At 37.7% G+C, this 12,535-nt stretch overlaps 1 protein-coding gene across 2 annotated transcripts in view; it reads left to right on the top strand.

Moving 5' to 3' along the window:
* Positions 1–12,535, top strand: part of NTNG1 (netrin G1) — a gene marked incomplete at both ends in the record, with an annotated part of 150,943 nt that overhangs the window by 124,484 nt on the left and 13,924 nt on the right. The window lies entirely within an intron of this gene.

Genomic DNA, 12,535 nt, shown 5'->3' with positions numbered 1-12,535 from the left:
GAGCCTTTTCGGAGACTCCCAGATGCGGACAATAAATTGACTGTGCCATCCGTTTCTTTCAATATGCTTTCAGTGTCCTCTCTTTGTCTTGCTAATGCCTGGAGCAGCTCTCACTGAAATATGTAAATATGCGCACCTTACCAACTGCGAAATAAGTTTTGTATACTAAAATATCAGCATATTAACTCCAAATTTAAAATTCTTACTAAAAGACAAAAGGTGATTTCCCTGCGCGTTCACTTGTTTCTGTACTAAACTTCAACTTCTTGAGTAACTTAACTGTGCCTTCATACCTTAAAACCATCCCTGGACAATAAAACTGCAAAACACTGGCTCACCTGTTAAAATTAGTGAAAACGAGACAAAAGCTAAAGGTTAAAAAAAAAAATGAGGTATACTTAACATCCTTAAAAATAAGAGCTGAAATTTTGTGTAAATATTGCTAGAGCAGGTGTTGTTTCGAATGCTTAGTTGTATATTTAGCTTCTCTTCTGGTTAACAGGTCTTGTAAACAAGTGAGTGGAAATACCACATCGGTGTATACAAGATTAGACTTTTATTGCAGATGTCTTTTGTAGCAAATTCTTAAGATTTATTCTTTATAGCTGTTTTGATCATCTACTTCCAGAAACTCTGGAAAGTCCTCTCGTGTTTTTCTTTCACTTTTTCTCCCTGCCTCTCTGCATTCTTCCACACACACATTAAAGAGATTTCTACAAGAGCTTGCTTTTGATTTTTAAGAGTGAGAGACACAAGAGAGAATGTAATTACTGACACTGATTAGCCAAATATTATAAAATCGGCCATATAGCCACACAAATGCTCTAATTCTCTAAAAGAAATGCAAATCTTGTATCATACATTTTTACAAAAAACCAACGAAGCTAGAGATTACCGCTCTCCACTCTAAGTGATGAGTTCCTCTGAAGTATAAATATGGGCTTGTGACAATTCAGCAAACATATCTGGAAAGAAAACCAATAAATAAATAATTTCAGGAAAGATTGTGTTAATTAACCAATTAGCATTAAAGCTAGTACATGAAGAGAAAGGAAGTTTGCATGGGTAACGCAGTTAAATGTTGCCCGAGAAAACTGGACTTTCTCAGCTTCTGCCAGAAAGCTCCTGTTTATATTTGACGGGTTATTTAAACCATACTTTTCACATGTGGTTGTTAACTGTATTCTCATTTTCTGGATGCTTGCACTTGAGTTTTAATTCACAAAATTATCGAGTGCTTACAGTTGCAGCAGAAAGCAAAGTAGTGTTTCAAATCTCAGCGTTCTCTGTTATTATTATTTTGAAAAAATCAGATCCTAGCTATCGCAAAGCACTCAGAAATCATAGCATCTCCCTCTGCCTTGCACCCCTTATGTAGAAGGGGGTTGTCACCACCACCCCTGTACCTTACCATAGGTACTGGCAATATAAGCATTAGAATTTGTGAAGTATTGAGATATTGTAGTGACAGGAACCACAGGAAAAAGAAAAAAATGAAAAAGGACACCAATTCTCTGCAGTAGAATTTGAATAAAGTACAGTAAACACCATGTCCGCACAGTGGGTGTGAAAAAAAAAAAAGGTATTAAGTAGCTGAGATATTGAGCAGGTCTGGAGGTCTGTGGAGCAAATTTTACAGTCATATAATTAATATAATAATGTATATATCATCTTGTCAAACCAATTGCTTAATAAATGCAGTATTCCCTATCTTTTCAGGTTTGGACATTATAACCCCAATAATGTTCTTTTAACGAGGATTTTTTGAGCCCAACATATAATTAGCCTGATTTTAGCTGAATCAGAGTATTTGTAAAAGCTTTAGACTGTTTCTGGAAATGCAAGCTAGTGTCTTTAAATATGCTGACAAAACTAATTAAGTTTCCCTCACTGTGTTGTAATTTTCTGAACAAATCTCAGTCTGATTGTGTAACTGTTAGATATTCTCCAAGTTTGACCAAATTATCTGGTCAAATTCAGAAGAAAAACAACCAAATGAGGTTGTCAGGTTTATGGAACAGACATCAAATTGCCATGTTTTACCAAGCACACACTGATTTAAATCTCATTTCAAGTCTTTTCATGGAGGAACAGAATTCCAATTCACTTAATTTTGTAGTGTGACAATTTTAGCTTTGTTTGTTATTTTCCTATTGAAATCTAAACAAATGACTGGGCAAGCAAGCAGACCCCAATATACAAGAAAAATAAGAACTCATTCTGCTGCCTTAGCAAAGCTTAAAAAGATTATTTGTCTGGACACGTAGCATGTGGTTTTGATCTGTTTCCCGGAGCTTGTGCTGTACAGAAATATACATATGCAAAGATGGATACACACACACTCAACAGACCAATATGTGTTTGTTTACTTTGTGTTATACATAGCCTATTGGCGTTATTAAGGAAATCTATTCTTATGGAGCATTATTGCTAAAAATGATTGACCTAGGGGAACCAGAAGCTTGACCTATAAATAAATAAGTTGAATCTATACCGTAGCTAGTTTAATTACTTGTATGATTGTATTAGTAAATGGAGTGGCTTAGTTTTATCTATTAGTAATCCTATTTGGGGAAAAACAACGCTAAAGTCCTGTTGTGTTTTCTAAGGCTCACAGTACATCATTTGATAAATTACTGTTCGTAGTCTACCTTATACCACACATGGGCAAAAGACACAGAAGCTATTATCCTCAGAAGTATTCATTTAGGTACCACGCTCTTACTGATTTCATCTAAAACCTTTGAGGATCTAGGCAGAGCGCTCATCACTTGCGTCTCTGTGCCTACAGAGGTCAGATGCAATTTTAGACTTTGCTTCCCAGATAAAAACCACCGTGATAACAGCTGTTATCTTATTGAATTCAAGGTCTATGCTGGATAGACATAGCGGTCAGCAGGGTCTGGACGGTACAGAAAGGTTTGCTGCCCTCAGAAAAAGAGGCACAATAGATGCAACTGTGTCTTGTGCTGCTTCTAAGCCCTCTCTCAGAACCATTCCTGCCGCAGGCGTTGCGTGGGGGGGGGGGGGGAGCTGCTGGGGTTTAGCTCTCTGCCTCCCTCCCAGACACCGACAATGGTTTTCTCACCAGCACACATACATAGATGAAAGCGCAAGGAATGAATTAAGAACAGAACAGTCTGGTCCTGAAACCCTTTTAGAATTCCAGAAACATGACAAAATACATAGCTATATTTAGTTTCTCTATTTAGAAATTAAATGCTTTCCTTTAAAAATGAACATAAAACCAGAAGAAAAAGCTCCAAGCCTGGCAAGAAATTTAACCAGCAACTACAGCTGGTTTGGGCCAGTCTTAAAGTGAACATAGTGCCTTGTGATAAGAGGAACCTGTAACAAAGGGTAGAAACATTTGCACACCAAAGAACTGCCTGGGTTTTAAAAAAATGGATGAAGGCAAAATAATAAGCAGGAGCATCCATTTCATTTTTTAAGTGTACTGCTCATAGGCTTGCATCTTTTGTATTTCTTGGCCATGACGTTTCAGGTGACTAAATTCTGTTGCATACATACAGGAGCATTTAAAAATAACACCTTTTAATTTCATGCACACAAGAGTTGGTTCCAAAACCAGCTGCGTATTTATCCAATCAGGCAAAGAAAAAGTGACTCTTTTGCCAATCTCAGTTTACCAGCACAGCTCGAATTTACATGAGGCACGATCATCCCACAGGGGAAGAGGTGAGGGAGGGCCCAGTGATTAATACTATTCACTATCTCCCTTCATATAGTCAATATGCATGAAGACGTTGAACCTGCAGACCCACAAAAGCGCAGACCGACCATGTACAAGAGTAACCAACAGTAGCTTGTACCTGAGTTAAATTCAGCACATTATTTATTGTGAATCGCTGTTTTAAATCATCTCGGTTCAATGGTGTAAATCTTAAACAATTAGCAAATGAGTTTTCAGCCAGGTGCCTTACGCCAAACTCTGGATAGTTTCTTTTATTTTACCCTTTTTCATTCATTTTCATCCAGTAGTTTTTATTGAAGTACGCAGAGGATTACACTCTTATCTTCGATGCTCAAACCGCTCTCAGTGCTTGTATCTGTCTTCCAGGCTGAACTTGTATTACTCTGCAGCCTGTTAGATAATTCATATTCTGTCACAGTGTGCATTCAACTTATTATATGATTATTTAAATATAAGCTTCTTTGTTTGCATTTTATCATGTGTTACAAATGTTAGAAGCCAAGACATTTGATTGAAATCATCATGCAGATTGAATTGCCAAAGAAAATCAAACCTGAAATTGTAACCCTGGAACTTATATTAACATTTGCTTTTGGAAGTTTGTGTTTACAATTCAGCAAAAAAAAAAAAAATGTTGCTATCCATTTCTTAAAAAAAAAAGAAAAAAAAAAAAAAACTTTCTTGAAAAATATGTCATGCACTTCTTTCTAGACAGATTAAATACATGAATGTAATTGTCTCCCCCCTTGAAGCTTAGTGGTCTTTTATACAAGTTTGTACACAGATGTATCCTGTGAGTTCTTCAAAACCTACACATTGAATTTGTGCCTGGGGAACTATACTCTGTAAAAAGAAATAGAAATCCAGAACCAGGATGCCCTGGTTTTAGTTCACTTTTGCAACTGCCTGCGTGGGGAGCCGTAGACAATCTATCTACATCTTTTTATATCTTTTGACATCTTTTTACCAGTGGCAGTTTCAGTGCTTTTAGCTGGTCAGGGTGCTGTATGCACAGGTGCTGTATGTACTTTCAGTTCTAGTGTGTTTTGGTGCCAGGACAGGTGCTGGTAAGTGCACTGCCATGCTTGGAGCTGGAGGGAGATAAAACATAGAAAGAATTTATTGAAAAGGATACAGCTCTGGTGAGGCTGAACACTGCTGTCCCCAAGAAACAATCTGCCCCTGGTCTTTATACATGAAATGCTGATTTCCCAATACTTGTCTTACGTGATTATTAAGGAGACTACAGAAGTGGGGTGTGTATAGGAGTTTGGATGCAAGAGGAACAGACAGTGCTTCAAGTGGCTCCAAATTTAAATCCAGAATAATTCTCCTTAAATCAGTCCAGAATCCCACTGCTGCAACTCAAGGCAAAGTATGGCTCACAGGTGTAAGACAAGCAAGGCAAGATTACGAAGAAAATTACAGCGTTCCCAGGCCTGATTCTCAGATGATGCAAAACACTGATTCCACTCACCTCGAGGGAAGCGTGCTGACGACTCGTACGTGTAATGCCATACTGATATCCTGGGTCTTCTAAACCTGAGAAAAGACAACATGAATGCGCGTGTTAACACATTCATTCCAAAATACACCACCGATACAGGGATACATAGAAAATTGTTCACCGAACGATGAATAGCATGGAATGGTATTATTTTTTAATGAGAGACTGGGTTTGAAGGAGAAAAAGAAGCATGATATCTCTCTGGGGAGAGCATATTTTTAGTCAGAATAAACATGTCAGAACGTAAACATTTAACAGACTTCATAAAGTGAAGCATCTTTATGAAGAGCACAGAGGAGAAGATGAAAACATAGGATGCTTTCTCTATATAGTTATTGTACAGATCTACATAGTTACTGTCGCACGCCTAGGTTGGGGATCAAGGCTCAAGCTGCTTTTAGTACTGCTGCCTACAGAGTTTGTGGAATATTGTGGAAATAGAAGAACCTGCAGAAGGAATAGTCTAGAGGGGCATCGGCGAGAGCTCAAGGACATTATCTCAGCATCTCTGTGCTTCTATGAACAGGATGGGGATTGTGAATTAGGTAACACCTTTATGCGGGGAAGCCAAAGAAAATAACAGGTCATAAATCAACCAGAGAACGAGGCATAGAAAAGGGGCTAGTGAGCATAGTTAACATCTTATTAAGAGGCACTTATTAAGAGGCTCTTAACAGAGTGCAGCTCTTCACTTCAGGAGATTTACTTTGATAACCTGGTGATCAGACTTGCTTTCTCCAAAGTGAGAAGAAATGGTTCAGAAGCAACATTTATACACCTGACCTTTAATAGAACAATTTTTCCCCAGCAAGGTGAAGGATTGGATTGGAGGTTGATCTCTTCTTGATCTTGCCCAGGTGTCAGCTTCAAAGCTGCTATTCCAAGGCTGTCTAAACTGCTTTAATTGCAAGTGCTGCAATCCCTCTTCTCCCAATTCCCAGCTGTTTAGTCCCACACCCCTAGCAATCTCTCAGGCCCTCTCAGTTTGACCTTTCATTGAACCATTTCAGATCTAACTCAGCAGGACAGTAACCAAAAAAAAAAGAAGAATATTTTTCTGCTGTGTTAGTTCTGTGATCTGAATCAGCGACGGGTTGAGCAAGCAGGAGCACCCTGGGAGAGATGGGGAGGGATGTAGCCTGGCAGCCAGTAGTTAGGCTGGACTGGGCTGCCGTGCAACTGTAGCACATCTGTGGGAGCAGCGTCCTCATCTTTCCATCGTTAGATCATTCACATCATAGTCTAGCAAGCTGCTGGTATTTTTACCAGGCAAAGCCTGTAATTTCAAATGGATGAGCAGGTGGATAATTAGGGAAACTTCCTAAAAACTTTTAAAAAAAAAAAAAGTTCTATATTCTTCCCAACATAGTTAAAAGCCCACTAACCTACAAAAAAAACAAACAACTCTCTGAGATTCTCTTGTAATGAAGCAGAATCATAACTTTTTACAATTGGCAAAACTAGGATTCTGCATGCAGAACCAAAAAGAACAGTGGTGACAGACATGAGCAGAGCGCATTTCAAAACAGCCCAATTTAAAAAATGCAGTTTCTAGGGTCTTCAATATTTTTGGTGCTCTGTCATGGAAGAGTTCTGAGCAACTAAATATTAGGAAATTCATGAAAAGTTAAACAAGTAACATTATTTGTTTTCTTTAGTCAGATGATTTAAAAATGGTTAATATTTGATAGCACAGTGATAAATATTTTAATATAGTATATTATATTTGGTTAGGAATAGATCAAAAAGATACAAAGTAAGCTCCACTAGATAAACTTTTATTAGGTACATGAAATAGAACATAAAGCTTGATAGCAATTACCATTTAATCTATTCACGTTTGGAAACGTATTGAAGGGGAAACTTATAACTCAGTTAGTTGTTATGAATTATTAAATGTTCATTTGAACAGTGACGAGGAGGACTGCTTTTCCTCTGAAAAATCTGTCACGCTTTCCTTTTAAGCCTTCTCAGTGGCTATAACTTCTAGGTAATTTGCCCGCTCACTGCCTTTTTATGAGGACAGAAAGAGATTGATAGCACCACAGACACACCCAGATGGGATGTTTTTATTAAGGGGCCTTAAAAGGATCATTCAGGAGTAAGTAAAGTAATCTCCATGCTACTTAACTGCAGATAAAAACTACTGACCTGAGGCAGTTAAAGACAGTCAACACTTCCTATCTTGACATTGAAGCAACTGATGGCATTGCTGACACCAGCACATGCCGATTATTAAGACTTCAGTAGTCATTGGTTTTGCTTCCTTTACACACGTGCAAATACAGCTCTCCCAAGAGATCTTTCTGCTCACAACGATGGCAATATGAAAACCAAAGTTTAGCTGAGAAGGAAGTGTTTAACAAAAACACTTAGCAGAAGTGCCTTTCTACATTTCACCCTTCCCACTTCACGCTGTTGTTTTCTGACCATCTTACCTAGCCTGTTTTAGAACCGGTCTTCAAAACCTCTCAGTCCTGTGAGTTGTGTGTTTATCTTCATGCTTGTAGACAGTAGAACACCTTACAGTAGAAAATTAGCAAGCCTGTACTGAGTTAAACCAGGGATCTGTTTACCCCAATGTCCTCTATTTGACAGTAGCGGGCTTGAGTGGTATTTCATTCAGCATAGGTATCCAAACTCTAGGGAGCTACAGCTTACAGATTTTCTTAGCCAAAGAGCTCATCAGTGTCTTCATATTTAGTTGGTCTCAATGAGCCTTTCATCCACTAATTTGCCTAATCACTTCTTGAGACATTGACGCTTTTGTTATCCAAACATCCTGGCATGTGATTTTGCACAAAATACTACTACTACTACTACTAGTAATAATAATAATAACAATAATAATAATTTATTTGCTTTAACTGGCTGGCTGACAGTTTCATTTGGTACTTCCTAGTTCTTTGGAGGATGAGGTAATAAGAATAAATGAATAATCATTTCCAATTTGCCTTTTCCATAACATTTCTGATTTTTTAGATATCTGATTTTCCTTCCATCTTCCCTTTCTTGTGCTGAAGAAACCTAATTATTTAATCTCTACTTTTACAGGAATTGCCTGTATCTATGATCGTTCTTCATTCATTTTAGTAGTACTATATATCTTTTCAATATTCAGGACTTTATATAGCGTTCAAGAGATGGGCACATTGTGACGTTATATGGTGACATCGTGGTGTTTTCCATTTCATTCTTTTTTTCTGTCCTAAAAAAAATTCAAGAATCTATTTGCCTTTTTGACTGATTAAGAGCATTAATTCAACATTTTCAATAAAGTACCCTGAACTACTCCTAAGGCCCCTTTTCTAAATGGTTAAAGCCAAATATCTATAGGGGTGTGTTACTCTTGAACACTGAATTTCATCTATCATTTTATTGTGCTGTAACCCAGCACCTTAGAAATTCTTCTGAAGGTCTTTACAGCCACAATACTTTTGTAATATGAGAAAACCTTGTTACATTACTCTTTACTGACTTTTCTAGCACAATTCTGCATGTGTAGGTCCTGACACAGTTCATACAGGACTAAGTAGTCGTCTCTGACATTTATTCTTACCCCATTTCCTATTATTCAATCCATGATTTTTCCATGAAAAAGAAAAAAAAAAAAAAAACCACCCCCAAAAAACCCCAACCTCCTACAAAAAACCCTTGCTGGTTTCTTTGAAAAACACTGCTGAGCAATCTTGTGAAATACTTTTTGGAGATTCAGATACATTATCAACTTGATCATTTGTGTCCATATGCTTACTGAGTCCTTAAAAAATCATCTACAAGGTTTGTACATGATTATTTCCTTCTACAAAAAGTTCGCTCTTCCATGCTCATTGTGCTCATTCATCTGTCTGCTAATTCTATTCTTCATTACAATTTCCATCAACTTGCTTGCTGCAGAAGTTTTACTTGCTAGTCTTTAGTTCCTGTCAGTCTCCTTGGAGCTCTTTATAAAAATCACATCTGACGTAGTCTGATAGTTAATCAAGCCCGTCTTGGCAATTAATTAGTAAAATCACAGGTAACAATCAGAAATTTGTTTCTGCATTTTTTCAAAATTCTTGGATCAATATTATTTGCTTCTGGTGATTTGATGTAACAGACTGTCTTCCATTTTATAAGAATGGTTTATATAAACTTTGAGACACACCTCCAGAGCACATCCCCATTGACATAGGCAGGTAACCTCCTAAAGCTTTTCTATAATTAATACTTCATAGATTTTTCCCTTCCCTATCTTACATGCCATTTGTTTGCCCTAGAGACTTCCTAGAAAGTTTCTGCTTCTGATTTGTTTAGAAAAAAAAATAATTAATAGTTTTTATTACTTTATTACATTGCCCAATCATTTCTGGCCTTCCCTGGCACTTTAGCATGTTCTTATAGCTAAATTCTGAGTCTGTAGTCTCTTCATTTTTCCTTCATTTCATCGTAATTTCAACATTTTTCTTTATAAATAAATACATTTACAAACAGTAAAGTTTTCTTTTACTCTGCTGCTAATAATGCAATTTTTATAAAAATCCTTTTCAGTAGTGGTCTTTTTTGATACTCACTTAACTCTGCATCTCTTAATGTGACCAGCTCACCAAATCATCTGCAAGCATTCTGCCCCTTCAGCTTCTCCTTGCATTTCTTTCTAATAAGTGCCTGCATGATCATCTCCTCTTGCCCTAGATCCATACCTCTGAGACATGTACTAACCCATCCAGTAACTTCCAATTCACCTTAAAGTTAAGCATGCAAGTAAATCTTTTGACAAGGAACATGGGTAGGATTAAATCAGGAACAAAAGCTTGATCTCATAAACGTCAGTCCAGCTTTTTGTCAGATCTTTGACTACTACCCTTTACAGCACAAATTTTATTCCAGCTGTTCATATGAATAAGAACTATGAAAGTGAATACAGCGTTAGAGGATTCAGTCAACATGTATTTAGAGGGGACTGATAGCCCATACAAAAGTACCATGGTGGTCTGTAAAATATTAAAGGTATTGTTCTTTCAGTTTCTTTCATCCCTGCACAATTTTGAGATATGATCAAGGCCAGGCTGGACGTGGCCTTGGGCAACATGATCTAGTGGGAGGTGTCCCTGTCTATGGCAGGAGGGTTGGAACTCAATGATCTTCAAGGTCCTTTCCAACCTAAACTGTTCTATGATTCTATGGTTTTGTTGATTCCAAACTGTTCTCTCACATTCGACTACAGTCAACGGCAAAATCATTAAAAGAGACTTTTAATGGAAGCCAAGTCAAGCCTGTTATAATTATCTTGGCTTGTAAAGAGAATAATTAAATTGTTAATAAAACTTTTACCTATAATCATCAGGTGAGAAGAGAAAGATGTGACAGTGCTGGAAGTTTAAAGATTTCTACAGAGAAGGGGAAAGAGTTTGATCGTAATTCGGTTGTTGGTAATTAATGTCCACAGAAGATCACTTATAACTGAAATCAACTTGAAATAATTATATTAAAGAGACTGTGTTCATTAACATCACTGATTTTAATAAACAGCTGGTGTCCAAAATGATTAAAGCAGTATGCCCAAAACTATTTTGTATTTTTGTAACTACAACTTGGACAAGTACTTCTTTATATGCTATTTTTTTCTTTCCAATGACTATCTGTCTTTCTATTCATATGGAGGTGGAAAACCATGTAATAACGATTGCACTGATGCCAGTAGATGAATCTAGAGACAATATTTTGATTTGTACTCCTGTTTGCAGATCAATTTACCCACTTCACTCCCTTTCTAGAGACAGAGTGTAATAACTTTCCAAATCTTTTACATTTTTCAGACATTTATGAAACCCTGTGTATTTTCCAGATGTACAAAGAATAAAGCATAACAAAAGCTGGCTGTGGATAAACCAAAATGTTGCTCCAACTTATGGAGCCAATGGCCAAGCTGCATATCGAGCACCTCTGAACCACCAAAGACAGCTTTATCTTTCTGCAACACCTTTGTACTTCCCCCTGTTCTTACTCTATTTCCTCCTTAAATTTGAAGGCTTTTCCAGTGGACCCAAGAATCTATTCTTGCACTTCGAAACTGCTAGGTTATAAGGAGCTCTGCCATAACCTCTTTGGAGGAGGAATTCTGCCTTGAATAATTATTTAGGTTAGCCTTAAGAAAAAGCACTAAGCAGCTATAGGTCAGGGATACACAAGGGCTACAATCAAAAGAGCTACCAGCGTTGTTACTAACCAGTCCCCCTATACGCCGACAGGTGCAGGAGGAACAAACCTCTCCGGTATCTTCAGTATGGAAATAGCTGTCCATAGGAGACAATTCAGCAGGGTGTTCTGTTAATGAGATGCTGCATCACTGAGCTCTGAATGTTACACATACTTTAAATGGGAAATGAACTTCTCTTTTAAGCCAGAAGATCCTTGAAATAGGACTCTTACTTTGAAGAGTTTAGAATTTCATTTCCAAGGAGAGTAAAGAGAGTTTCACCACATGTAGCTCTTTAAAGAGCTGAAGCTGCATTTTGATGGTGAGGTAATAAGCACTGACTAGCGTCCAAGGAGAACAAGTTACTCTCACAAGGTTCAAAAACCTGCCTGGCTTCCTACTGATTTCAAGAACAGGAGAATCCCACAATAAGATTTAAACTGGGGCTGTTAGCGCAAGGAAATTCATATTGAGGGCAAACATAGCATCCTTAAATCAGCCCCATTACGTTGACATTATGCAGCAAGGTGCAGCTCTCTGCAAGGAGGCTTCAGTTCTCAGAAAAAGCATCCTATTCCGCATATCTTTACAGACAGATTACAATAGTGTATTACAACACAAATGTTTCAAAAATTGAGCCAGATGTTTTGGAAATGCCTCAGATTATATATGCACACGTGTCATTTGGTACACAACTAGGGAGAAACATGAAAGGCTGCACGTAGATAGCATAATTTCTGCAAAGGTTTGAAAATTTGGGTCAAGATTTACACCACCTATCAAAATAAAGCCGTATACTGCTATATTTTTTTCTGCAACGATCTGAGAGCTTTGCTAGTTCATGCAAAACCATTACCGATTTCAAACACAACTGAAAAGATGCTTAGAGAAGTGCACTCCAGTTATATCTTCTCTTTTATTCAGTGGCAACATGACAACTTAGCCATGATGCTGCAGCCCACGCTGCTCTGCACCATTAGAAGACCTTGACTGTTTTGCAAATACAAAACATCGAGCCAACCAAGATGTGTTGAGCACCTCCCTCACCTCCTCCCACCCATCCTGGCTGTGGCCCAAACCCCTCTGTTCCAGTTCCAACCACTTCCCTTCAGCACTCATCTTTCTCTTTTAGCCC

Source organism: Vanellus vanellus, assembly GCF_965231255.1.
Source record: "Vanellus vanellus genome assembly, chromosome: 5".
In the NCBI taxonomy this organism is placed as follows: Eukaryota; Metazoa; Chordata; class Aves; order Charadriiformes; family Charadriidae; genus Vanellus; species Vanellus vanellus.
Note: the sequence above shows the minus strand (reverse complement) of the source record. Positions and strands in the feature narration are given on the sequence as shown.